At 42.5% G+C, this 11713-nt stretch overlaps 2 long non-coding RNA genes and 1 pseudogene across 2 annotated transcripts; all 3 read left to right on the forward strand.

Moving 5' to 3' along the window:
• Window positions 1–543: 543 nt before the first annotated feature.
• Window positions 544–3403, forward strand: LOC123153320 (pre-mRNA-processing factor 39-like; annotated as a pseudogene).
• Window positions 3404–4586: 1183 nt separating this feature from the next.
• Window positions 4587–7637, forward strand: LOC123154294 (uncharacterized). The gene is made up of 6 exons (XR_006476764.1): window positions 4587–5401; window positions 5501–5847; window positions 5927–5970; window positions 6049–6149; window positions 6651–6724; window positions 7302–7637. It is a non-coding gene; the product is annotated as an uncharacterized lncRNA (long non-coding RNA).
• A 1807-nt stretch (window positions 7638–9444) lies between these two features.
• LOC123154296 (uncharacterized) lies at window positions 9445–11224 on the forward strand. Its single transcript, XR_006476765.1, has 3 exons — window positions 9445–9714; window positions 10442–10542; window positions 10867–11224. It is a non-coding gene; the product is annotated as an uncharacterized lncRNA (long non-coding RNA).
• Window positions 11225–11713: the final 489 nt, after the last annotated feature.

Raw genomic sequence — 11713 nt, forward strand, 5'->3', positions numbered from 1 at the left:
TCGAAGAGGCGAAGACCTAAGTGCAAGGTTCATAGGGGTACGAACTGTTGAACCTCCCGAAGTGGCGAAGAGCCAAGTGCAAGGTTTATAGGAGTTGTCATCATAGTACTACAATAGCGAATGATCGCTATTGTATGATGCCGCCAGATCAGCTATAGCCAAAGTCGTGTCATCTTTTTTCTCACAGAGCGTATTGGATCCCGTGCAACAGGCACACAAATTGCATGTACGCCTAACACATTTACTAGTAATCTTTCCCTGATAATAATAATAATAATCTATCCCTAATAATAAAGCACGGATTGACTCTGTGGGTTCACCGTCACAATACGCTTTCTTCTCATGTCATAATACGATTTTACGATTTGTAAAGCCGAAATCGTAATATAAACAAGGTGGTACTAATTTGGGGTCCGCACGTCCTTCTGTTGATAGCCACGTGTGTTTCTTCGTGCATTGAACGGCTGGGCCTTCGTCCCGCCTGGCCCTTTCCGCGAAAAATATGTGTCCGATCCGGACTTCACGTTTCGTTCGTGGGCTAGGATGACTCACGGTCACGGAGGAAGCAGTTCTTTAAAAAGAAATACAGCAGCACGGGCTCTCCTCCTCGATGCCTACGACACCGGCGCCGCCGCAACCCCGCCGCCCACTCTGGCCTCCACCACACCAGCCCGAACCATTGCTCGTGGGCGCGCGGGTATGGAGAACCCCGACGGCCACGCAGAAGCTGACGTGAGGGCAGGTCTGGGCAGCGACCTCCTCCTCGATGCCTACGACACCGGCGCCGGCGCAACCACCTCGCGCGCCCGCGCGGCCGGTATTCTTCCCCGGCCGTTTCCCGAGCCACCACGCGCCTCCTCCCCTGCCGCTCCGCCGCCATGCCGGGACGGCGTACTGGGCCTTGCTGGACGCCGAGGACCGGCGGGTCAATGCCGCCGCCCACTCCGGCCTCCACCACACCAGCCCGAACCATTGCTCGTGGGCGCGCGGGGATGGAGAACCCCGACGGCCACGCAGAAGCTGACGTGGGGGCAGGTCTGGGCAGCGACCCGTCCAGGCTCCCCCATCGTCGCCCTTGGACACCGTGGAGGCGGGTCTGGGCAACGACCCGGCCGAGGTTCTCCCACCACCACCCCCGCATCTCCCGGGGGGCGCCCCTTACGACAGGGCGCAGACAGCCAGCGGATCCGCGTACGGGACCTTCGGCGAGGCAGCGGGCTACCAGGCCGCGGGGGCCACGGAGGACGGCGTCGGCGCCGTCGAGATGGCCGATCCCATGGTCCCCTAGCAGTTGTATGAGGATGGTAATGTTGCTGAGGCAGAAGCCTTCTCTATCTGGTTTCGTTGCCTGCCTGCTACTTTGTTGCTAATAGGTTGTTGCTTTCAGTGGAAGAGGCTAGGTTATGGGATGTTCTCACCTTGGATTGCTTAGACGTTGATGCTTGGACCGCACTTATTGAAGAGACGGAGAGGATTGCTGAGGTGAAATTGAAATTGTTGCCTTACCATACAGTGCATTGTTCTCCTTTTTGCAACTTGTTGTATGGATGTGTCATAATTTTCAGCAGCTTATCCTCTTTTTGTGCCCACATGTGTTACATATTCCAGTGGTCATATGCAATCGATCTGTATCTTGTGGACCACAAAGTTATGCCAATCTTTGTTATGCATGGATGGTCACTCGCTCCCTTGTTTTTGTTTAGCACATTTTCTTTCTACATTTCTCTGTCTTGTAGGATCCCAGTATATTTTCTTTTTGACTTCATGGGCCTTGTTCCCTGTAGTAGTTTCATCATTGTCCTACTGTAGTCTTGTCAATCTGTCCTTATTCGTGTTTTAATGGACAACACTAGATATAAATTTGTTTTGTTTGGTTAATAAAATAAAATGGATTTTTAATGATAAACAAATTTATGCTAATGGCAGATTTTTGTGTATTCCTGGTCAGAGCGAGATATTAAAAATACGGAAAGTGTATGATGCATTCCGTGCGGAGTTCCCTCTGTGCTTTGGCTATTGGAAGAAATATGCAGATCATGAAGGCCGTCTAGATGGTGTCAATAAAGTTTTTGAGGTGTATGAATGGGCAGTTCTTGCAGTTACTTATTCAGTGGACATATGGTGTAATTATTGTCAGTTTGCGATCTCAACATACAATGACCCAGATGTCATCAGAAGGTAGCAATTGAATACCCAAACTATTCTGATGAAGTTTTTAACTTCTTTTTATGTCTTGACTTTTGTTAACTAATGCATTTTAGGTTGTATATATATACAGGAATACATGATGAGAAGTGATTTTACAATACTTAGTACCTGAACATGAATGCTTGATGAAATGCTTTATAATATAGCACTGTATTTTCGCATTCGTTGTGATAGTGTAGGCCATGGAGATGTTGCATATATTCAAATTTTGGCTTAGGCAGTGTGTTCTTAGACTCCGTGCATGTCTGTTAGTTGTAATGACTAATCTCCCTCCATGAAGTACATAATCTGTTTGACCTTTTTCCTTTTGTAGCAGCTATAATCTATACTCCCTTCATCTGGGTTTGTAGGGCTTGCACAGGCTTTTAGGTCCTCAACATGCTATATGCCACCGAAAGTATGTCTAGAAACTTCATTCGAATACAAATCCAGTGATATGCTTTTGCTGGTATATACATATGTTTCGTTAGTCAAATTGTCGAGTTCTTAAAATATCCGCTCATGCCCTATAAACCTGGATAGAGGGAGTATAAGTATTTTCATATAGCCAATATTAGTCATTTAGCGCATTAACTACGTGGCCAATTTGGAGATCACATGTTTGTGCTATACAAAATACTGAAGTCTAGATCTTTCAAGAAAAATACAATCCTCCTTCGTTGCAAATGTAGCTTTCACTATTTGACCGTACAAGCCATCATTCATTTAGTGTTCCTGGAACTATCTAATGTTTCTTTTTCTAGGGATTGATTGTTTCATTCTTTCATCAGCAACTAAACCCACTGTTTTTCCCACAGACTGTTTAATCGGGGTTTAGCATATGTTGAAACAGATTATGGTTCCAATACTTTGTGGGATGAGTACATCAAGAATGAAGAATCACTTCAAGCATGGAGTCATCTAGCTGTGGTATACACAAGAATACTAGAGCACCCTTAAAACAGCTTGATCGGTACTTTAATTGGTGAGTCATTGACATTATTTATGCATTTAAGTACTTAAGTATGTTTTCTTGTCAGTTGCCACTTCTACTTGTATTATGACTTATCTACTATGTCATCCTAAAATAGTACAGTGTGCAGGCATCCCAAAATTTCGCTCCAGATGACTCTTTTATTCCACTGAAAAACACTCGCTCTAAACAACATCACCATGAAATTATTTGATCTGGCAAGTGTTGTGTGTTGCGTCGGCTCTGATTGAGTTGCAATTGAGTTTGTGTTGTTATCGCGGAAGAATATTGTTCTCACTTATGGTGACTATATTATTGAAATTATGATCAATGACTAGCAATTTATGCTAACTGACTGCTTACTTTGGGGAGTGTGGATGACTATCATTTTCTATGTGCTTACTCTATGTAATCACTATAGAGTTTTTTTGCTTTCAACCAGCACAAGGCTATGTGGAGAAAGTATGTAGAAATTCAAATGGAATTCCTGACACTATGTAAGTTTGGTTTCCCAAGTAATTGAAGAAATGCTCCAAGAATAAGGCCACCATCAATATATCTGTTCTTTTATGGTCAAAAGAGTCTACACGTACACTATCACTTTTTATTTGTTGAGAAGTTTCTTACCTTTGTGTTGGTCAATTATTTTTACGTAGATTTTGATAATATATTTTTAGCTAAGATGCATTAGATCATTGTAGTATAGTCGAATGGGATGTTCTAGATGAACATTTGTGTAATATTTGTGGCGAACATATCTCCAATTGTATTATTGGAAATTAAGGAAAATTTTGGCGTTTGCTACATAGCCAAACACTAAAGAGGCATGTGGGGACACGCGCATGACTCACCCTCCCTCCAGAAAACAAGTCCACAACATTACAAGTCAAAAGTGAGCTGGAGTATCGGGGCGTTATATGGACTTGATGCATGAGTAGATCGGTGTACAGACTAGGTGCAGGACTAGCTCACAGAGGGCGGCCCTCATATCTAGCTTGACGCGATTATTATTTGAAGTTATAAACATTTCCTTGACCTTTTCAATGAAAAGTGTGTCATGTGGTGGTTGACCTCATCATGTTGGAATTGATTGTGTTCCAACATGCTTTGATCAGGTAAACAACACAAGCATCGTTGTAAGAACTTACTGAAGGATAAGTGGCAACACGGGCGGGCTATTATGTTGACATAGATGTCATGTTAAAAATACAAGACATGGACGAAAGAAGCCTTATTGGGTTAGAGAGAGTTTTCTTTCTCCCGTTGCAACGTACGGGCTTTTGTGCTAGTAATTAATAATTAATCTCTTCCTAATAATAATAAAGTACGGATTGAGTCTATCGGGTTCACTGTCGCGTCGCTTTTGAAAAAGAGTCCCTGCGGTATTCGAAATTCAATCTGCGGTTAAAGTGAGAAATCCGGCCCGCCCAGGCCCGAGTGCTGTCGCCGCCGGTACGCCGCCACCACCAGCGCCCGACCCTGAGCTCCTCCTCCCGTGCGCCTCCTCCTCTGCCTCCCTCGCGCGTCGTCCGGCGACCGGCGCCGTTGCCGGCGACCACCCAGGTCACGCCGCCGCTCCCCTGCCTTCTCTCTTTCCCCTCTCTCTCTAATCTCCTTTTATCTCCTTGTCTCCAGGAGATCAGTGCCAGGGCCATGGATGCCCAGTCCTCGAGCTCGAGGTTCGAACGCCGCCACGTGACCTCCACTGGCCAGATCCGGCGCCTCCCTACGGGATCTGCGCGCCCTCCACCTCCTCTACCCGATCCGGGGCCGCCCAACCTGCGATGACCTCCAGCATGGAGCTCCTGTAGCTCGTCGCCTGCCTCCTGTTCCTGTGCTCGAGGGAGGCGCGCCTCCAGCGCAGCGAGCACAAGGCCCAGCCGTGCCAAGACCTACCCCGACCACCTCTGCGTCCAACCGACATACCCTGCGCGACGCTCGACCCGGTGTCGCGCCAGTCGCCAACCGACGCCAGATCGCAGCACCCTGCACCACCGCTCCACCTCAGCTCCTCTTCTCATCCGTGCCCCCGAGCTCCTCGCTATGCGCCGCCCTGGAGGGCTCGCGCTCGCCAGCCGGTCGTCTTTGCACTCGTAGGCGACCTCGTCGTCCCCTCTGCACTGCCCTCCACCTCAACTAATGATTTAGCTGGTTATATCTTGTGGATGTTCTCTATTGTTTTTTGCACACAAGGTGTTTGTGTGTTTGTCAGAGCCAATGTTCATGAGCTTTATCTTTGCTGTGAGTACTGCATCTTTCTGTCCATCTGATTGTTCCATGTTATACTATCTTTTGAAGAAAATAGATCTGTATTGTTTACCTTGATTTTTCTGATTGTAGATAAATGGCATGGCTGAGAAAGTCCCTTCAATGAAAGGAGGAGTATAGTCTTGGCCATGGCTGGGAAGGAAGGAGAACATGTAAATTGAGGATTTTTCAGAGAGATCGGGACTGCTTGATTTATCAGTGGACTAGTGTGCTGGTTGATTAGGATCTTTCAGAGAGATCAGGGTTGCTTGATTAATCAGAGAGAAACTGGAACAGTACTTGGGAGTTGGGACTGGTGTGCTACGGTTGCTTGATTAATAAGAGAGAAACTTATCATAATTTATGATTTCCTTTTCTTGATTTGGAGCAAGTGTCTTTGCTGGAGTCAGCGTCCTTGTGGTTGATCTCATATACATGAGGTATGGTATTTCTATCCTTAAAAGTATGTAACAAATCCGCAATTCATTTTGAGTTATTCGTGTGTTTTTTTGGGATCAGGATTATCTGAGTCAGCTGCTTGTGGTTGACCTCATATACATGAGGTATGGTATTTCTATCTTTAAAAGTATGTAGTAAATCCATAATTCATTTTGAGTTATTAATGTGTTTTTTCGGATCAGGATTATCCGATCATTAAAGCACATACATTGGAGTTGAAATATAGGCGGGTCGTGTACACGGGGTACATGTACGTGATGTAAACAAAACCTATATAACTCAGGTATGTCATACATCTAGCTTAATTTTTGCATGGGCGACAATTTGAAAAGCTTACTGCAGATCTACCAAAGATAGATAATACACAATATTAAAAATCATCTTGAGAAATCTGGAAAGTTTGTAAAACTTAAAATACACATCTCTCTTTACAGGTTGGCAATTTTGAATTCTATTTGTCATATTGTTTTTCCTAATACAGCGGCATCTCTACTACCCTCCTGTAAAGCGATTGGCCATTGTTAGGATAAAAATAGCAACTACACACATATTTAATCAATCTTTTGGCCTATATCGTTAAGTACTATTATTGCCAATTTGATGAGGAAAAGGCAAAACATGTAAAGCTTTATAAGTTTTATATCCTACCCTAAGCCCAAATCTTTATGTTGTTCTTTATGCAAGACTCCATAACACTCCGGCCTTGATCACAAATGAGTCGCTGGCTACCATAGCACTATCAGTTCCCTGTGGTGATCGTCGTTTATATTGGTTTGTGGCGCAGGGAATCGGTACTACAAGAGAGCTTCAAGCTGACGGCCAATAGGAATGGAAGACATGACTTGATGGAGAAATCAGGTGCATATGAACAACATATTGTCTTCCAATTTTTTTCATCATTCAGTAGGACAATTTCCTAATTCTGTATGAAAAGGTTATTAGTATGGATATATATATTTATCGAATTTAATTAGCATATATTAGGTTCTTTGTTCGCCCCACCTTTTGCTCATGACTACATAATTATTCGGACTTGTATTCTAGATAGATGCTTTTCTATGAACCTCATAAAAAATGTAATATGCCTTAGATCCTAATTGACTATTTATACATCGGATAATTTCAGCTTGCTGTGTCCCAAGATACCTATTTTTTTTATACCAAAAACAGGTGAAGTCCTAACAATCTATACTCCAGCATTGTATCTGCAAATGTAGATTGCTTCTGTAGGATTCGAACAGATGGTAGTTTGCAGACTGATGAGTTGGTTCCAGTAACATCACATGTCAAGGATACCTCTCTCCACTTACCAATCAATTTTTTTATGATGATGTTCAGAGAAGTGTGTTTAATTTCTGTCGCAGTGGGATGTTGTGATTAGTTCAGTTTTGCTTGATCTATTTCGAGTTAATTCCTTTTTGTGATGTGGTGTTAGGGAACATACATTCTGCTCTCTTGTTCTTCGGCTTGGGGTGTCGGCAGCTACCTATTACTACTAGGGAGTCTTATTTTGGACGGAAAGAAAATACAATATTGGTTTTTATCCATTTGTATGCCTGCGTTAGCCTTATGAAGCACAAAGGATGTCCCAGTGATCAATCACGGATGATACTTGGTGTATTCTTACTAGGCTAATGGGCAAATACTCGAATAACTGAATCACCTGTAATCTTTTTTTATTGTAACGGCGGTGTTATATCTGCAACAACAGTTTGTAAGTTTTTCTGTATAATTGTGAATATACATCTTGGTAGCTATAATTCATCAATCATGGATGATACTTGCGTTTCCTTATACTAGGCTAGTGGGAAGACACTCGAATAACTGAACCACCTGTCAACAACAGTTTTTTAAAATTTCTGTATAATTGCGAATATACATCTTGGTAGCTATAAATTATATCCTCTGTTTGGTGTTGGTAAGAACATATGCTTAGCTTGTTTTATGCTCTTGTTCAAGACATCTCGGGTCTGTTAAACCATGAAGTCTCTTTCACTGAAAAATATGAGCGGTTGAGCGCTTGTGCTTCGTTACCAATCGGTCGGATGCCTTGAGAAGTGTGTTGCGTTGCCAATCGGTCGGATGCCTTGAGAAGTGTGTTGCGTTGCCAATCGGTCGGATGCCTTGAGAAGTGTGTTGCGTTGCCAATTGGTCGGATGCCTTGAGAAAGGTCAAATAGCGTGGACGATTGATTTGGAATTTGGTTTTGTTAACGTCAACAGGAGGAGGAAGGAGAAGCCAAACTAAGGAGAGAACGAAGATTTGAGCCTAGGACACTGGGTGTCGATAACGGTAAAATGTGTCATGTGGCGACCAAGCACATTGTGTAGGGATTGATCACGTTCGGTACCGTGGGCACCGTCAACGAGGGCGGGAAGGAGGATAAGTGATGACATGGACATACGTGTGCCGAGGGAGGGATCCTCGAGCCATATTTATTAGGTTGGGCATATGATATATATTTTCTCCCGTTACAACGCACGGGCATGTTTACTAGTAATTAATCTCTCCCTAATTAATAATAAAGCACGGATTGACTTTGTCGGGTTCACCGTCACAAGTCATAATACATTTCTTCCTGCCCGTTTTTTTTTCATGATTTTGATATTTTTCTTAATATCTCGCCTAGGCCATGACGTAAAAAAATAAAGAGTTTTATGTTGGGGATCGAACTTGAGCCCTACCGATAAATGTTGCACGTGTGTACCATCTAAAGTACTTACCATCAATTTGTGTTAGCATTAAGTTAAATACATGTAATAATCCAAGGAGAATTATTGGCTCACAAATCGTGGCTCAGCTAAGGTTTCTTGCGCCCTGGCAGTATAAGGCAAAAATAATTGCTGGTCAATACAATCGATCTCAAGACCTCCTGTTGATTACATTATAACACAGCAAACCACCTAGATCCTGTTGTGTGCTCCTATTAACGTTGATACAGATGTCAACTTAGTCCCACCTCGCTATTTTAGACCATATCTAACCAATTTATATACGTCTTTAAATTCCCTCAGTATCATAAAGCCGTCTCATGAATCAAACGGGGCGTTGGCAGAAATAAGAAAGGAAAAGAGAGAGAGGCTAATTTGTGGCCTATACTAAAAAGGAAGGAAATTAAACGAGACGTGGACGGGACAAGGAAGAAAAATAGAGAGGCAAAAGAAAGAAAAGGGAGAGGCTAATATATGGACTAAATTAACAAGGAAGGAAGAGGCTATATATGTTGTGTGTGGTGGGACTCTTAAAATCAAACGGAACCTCACAGAGGCTATATATGTTGTATGATGTTTCTAAACGGCCATCTTATCTTTGAAGTGGGCAAGTATAAAATATGAATTCACATTAAGACAATGAAGAATTTAACGGATTGAGAGATATAGCTCAGTATTTCACCACGACAGATAAATTCCTCAATATCGGGTGGACTTTGAAATTTACTTTATACCCGTTGCAACGCACGGGCTCTTTTGCTAGTATTTTTAATAATAAAGCACGAATTGATTTTATAGGATTCACTGTCGCGCACTTTTTGGGAAAAGCCCCTGGCCTCTTTAAAATTCAACCCGTAGTCCCCGGTATCGCTATCCGTAAGTCAAACGTATCGTTCCGTTTTCTTCGATGCCCTCGGCAATCCCAAACCCCACCTCCCACCGACGATCCCCAATTTCAGCCGCACGGTCGCCTGTCGCCGGAACGCCCCGAGCTCCCGTAGCGTCGTAGACCACATACTCCTGAATCCGAACGCACCGCCAGCGCGCGCCCATGTCTCGCTCGGCTGTCCACCCGCGCGTCTCCTACCTCGGGGTCCGGCGAGCAGGGCCGGCAGCCATGGAGAACTGCCACGAGAGGTGCCAATCCAAGCTCTTCCACCTGATGGCTCTTGGTTGTGTTGTGTGTGCGTGTGCGCGCGGGGGGGGGGGGGGGGGGGGCGGTAGCAGCCCGGCGAGGAGAGCAACATGATGTTTTGCACGTTCTCTTTCCTTGTTCTTCTTGTGGCTTTTTCTTCATCTCATCATTGACCAGTGCATTGTTTATGTGTGTATATCTATTCTCTCCTTTTTTTTATTCTCATGAACTAATGTGTGTACAGCTTATTCTTCTCTCTAGAATTCATGGATGAGTTAATGGTCTTGGTTATATGGTTTATTCAATCCACCTAAAGGAACAAAGTTTACACCCTTTGACTGGTTTTATTGGAAAATCTTACACAAAAATATGATGTGATCCCTCTGCTTCCACATGACTGTTGTTGGTCCAGGTACCGTATTGTTTCATGTCCTTTGTTATAGTTTGTAGCTTAGATTTGTAAGACTGGGCACTATAGTGTTGTCTGTTATGGCTGATTGATGTTGTTGGCGACCTTGAGATCAGATTAATTCCTGCAGTCAATAGCTCCAGTGCAGAGTATATGTGCAATGAAGTAATGTAGCGAGCACTGTTTGGTGGAGGAGAATTTCTCTTGAATTTTGTACAACATTCAAATTATCATCCAGAAAATGTGTATGTTGTCTCTCAATAGGTACATATGCAAATTTATCTTTTTGTTGGTTGTTTGTTGCTTCTTGCTTCTTGCAGCATCCCGACTACATATGTGAGGCTATGGGAGTCCTTTTTTCGTGTAATGATGAGAGGAATATGACAAGACAACCAATTGTACCATGTGAACACAATCGCTGGTACGTTTTGAAGTTTTCTTCCCAGAGTGGCATATTAATTATTTGGTCCTGCACACCCTAATTAGGATTGATATTTCATTTTTTGTTCACCTTTTAGAAATACATTTTTGCTTCGCTTGTTATATTTTCTTGAAGTAAACACTTTTTTAGCTCTTTTACAGTTAAAAATGCATGCTTGCAATATATAGTTGCTAATATGATGCTCCAATCTTTAATTTGCTAATCTGATATTCACTTTTTAGCTCTTTCATAGTTAAAAATGCATGCTAGCAATATATAGTGCTCCAATCTTTAATTTGCTAATCTGATATTCAACTCTTTCAGGGACAAGCTGGTCAAGACAGGAAAATCTAAAAGAATGCGACTAAAATCAATATTTGAAGGTACAACCTGTATTATGTTACTGCAGAAATTAATATTGTGGTTTGTTATTGGGAATCATGAGTTTCCTGGCAATGAGACCCATTAGTTAGAATCTATTGTGCTGGGATCTTTGCTTCACATCCCATATGTGCCAAGTTACTGGTAGAACTGTGTATCGAATTTATTGTGCTGGAATTTATTGTGCTTTGGCACACACTCACTTATAATCAGGGCTCGCTTAATTTTATCTTTCTAATTCTTTTGAGAAATACCATATCAATATTATTTGTGATGACTTGTTAGTCATAATTTCCAGTCATGTAATATCCCATTATATTATTAGTATTAGGCGTTAGCCAGATACTAATCTTCGGTTGGTTGTGAATGTAAACTTTGTGTTCTCCTTTGTTTTTATCTGATTATGCTATGAAAAGAAGAGTATTTTTTTGTGATTGTGAGTTGTTAGTTCTGTATGATTTGAGAGCACATTCTCATGGGTTAGCATGAAGAGAGTAATAACCGTGCCTGCTGAAAATAATTCAGCAAGTGGGTGGTTTCCATCACTATATGAGTTAGAAACTTGCTATACACATGATAGTACACAGACGATTTCTGAAAGATGCTGAAGATTATTCTCATACGAAACTTGAATACTATATATTGTTTCCACATTAAAAGAATAATGTTCAGAAAAAGGGTAATCATAATTATGACAAACTTTATAAATATAGTCATCATTATTTTTTATAACATAAGTGACATCACAATAATCATCATAAGTAGCAACTTTGTTCTCATCATAATCAAT

The sequence above is a fragment of the Triticum aestivum genome, chromosome 7A, assembly GCF_018294505.1.
Source record: "Triticum aestivum cultivar Chinese Spring chromosome 7A, IWGSC CS RefSeq v2.1, whole genome shotgun sequence".
Classification (NCBI taxonomy): Eukaryota; Viridiplantae; Streptophyta; class Magnoliopsida; order Poales; family Poaceae; genus Triticum; species Triticum aestivum.